Source organism: Pteronotus mesoamericanus, unplaced genomic scaffold (genome assembly GCF_021234165.1).
Source record: "Pteronotus mesoamericanus isolate MK-2021 breed Mesoamerican mustached bat unplaced genomic scaffold, CSHL_Meso_final scaffold_507, whole genome shotgun sequence".
Lineage (NCBI taxonomy): Eukaryota > Metazoa > Chordata > Mammalia > Chiroptera > Mormoopidae > Pteronotus > Pteronotus mesoamericanus.
Window position 1 is genome coordinate 17694419 of NW_026555319.1, and position 1479 is coordinate 17695897.

The 1479-nt window shown below is 57.1% G+C and overlaps 1 pseudogene; it reads left to right on the top strand.

Moving 5' to 3' along the window:
- The first annotated feature begins 344 nt into the window (after window positions 1-344).
- Window positions 345-1006, top strand: LOC129087221 (probable non-functional immunoglobulin lambda variable 5-48; annotated as a pseudogene).
- The last annotated feature ends 473 nt before the right edge of the window (window positions 1007-1479 follow it).

Genomic DNA, 1479 nt, shown 5'->3' on the forward strand with positions numbered 1-1479 from the left:
CTCACACAGCTGCTCAGGGAGGACTGTTCACTCCAAGGAGCCTGGGCTTGCTGGCCTGGATTTGTGCTCTCTGAAGAAGAAGCAGTCACTGTGTCCTCTGGCCTCAGAGAGTCCACTGAACAGAGAACTTGTGTGGTCTCACAGGTACTTCCCCCCAGGGCCCTCCCAAGTAGTGACGCCAACCCTCATCCTCCTCAGTCTGGGGTGTGAGCTGAGCTCCAGCACCAGGGCTCAGGGAGCGGCTGGGCAGCCCCTGGGTGGACCCACATTTGCATGGACGGCCCCTCCCCTGGCAGAGGGTGGGGAAGAAAAGGAGGCCTGGGCAGCCCAGCCCCACTGCGGGCTCAGGGGCTGCGGGCACCATGGCCTGGACTCCTCTCCTCCTCGTGCTCCTCTCTCAGTGCACAGGTAGGGACAGGCCCAGGGACAATGGCTCATTTCTCAGATTTATTTTCTTAATGCTCAGTGTCCTAAGAAACCTCATTGTGGTCCCTGTGTCAACATTGTCAAGTGTCTGTGTTTCCGCAGGTTCCCTCTCGCAGCCTGTGCTGACTCGGCCGCCCTCCGTCTCTACATCTCTGGCAGCAACAGCCAGACTCACCAGCACCCTAAACAGTGGCTTCAGTGTTGGCAGCTGTGGCATAGCCTGGTTCCAGCAGAAGCCAGGGAGCCGTCCCCGATATCTGCTGAAGTACCACACAGACTCAGATAAACACCAGGGCTCCGGGGTCCCAACCGCTTCTCTGGGTCTAAAGACGCCTCAGCTAACTCGAGTGTCCTGCACATCGTGGGACTGCAGCCTGAGGACGAGGCTGATTATTACTGTGCTACCTGGGATGGCAACGTAAAGACTTGCACGGTGCTTCAGACGCACCAGGAGTTGAGACAGAAACCTCCTCTCTGCTCTCCAGTCCTGGTGCCGTCACCTCTGCTGGTGGCTCTGACTGATTCTGGCTCAGCGCTCACTGTGAGGTCAGGTCTTCCTTCAGCACCCGATTTTCCGTGAAGCATAAATATGACATACTTAAGGATAAATCTGAAAGAAACGATAGTCTTATACAGTGAAAAGTGCAGAACAGGGCAAGAGCATTCAAGCAGGAAAAGTTCCTTGATGCCCACGCTCACGCAGGCGTCCTGCCCCAGCTCTGCCCTGCTCTGTGCAGTGCGGACCCTGCCCTAAGCACACAGGTCCCTGTTCCACTGCCTGCTCATCCCGCCTCCTTCAGGGCCCAGAACCTGGGAGAGACAATCAACAGTCCGGGCCTGGCAGAGGCTGCGGCACGGGACAGAACAGCATGACTTTGGCACGTAGGCGTTCCTGTCCCTCACCAACACCCTGAGCCCACTACACCACCACCACCTCGGGGACTGTTGGTTTGCAAGTGAATTTAGCTGTGGACAAATTCAGCAAGGACCCCCAATTCTTGCCTTCCACCCTATTTTATAGCTTTGAGGTCCCTGCCTGTAGGCCGTGCTGGC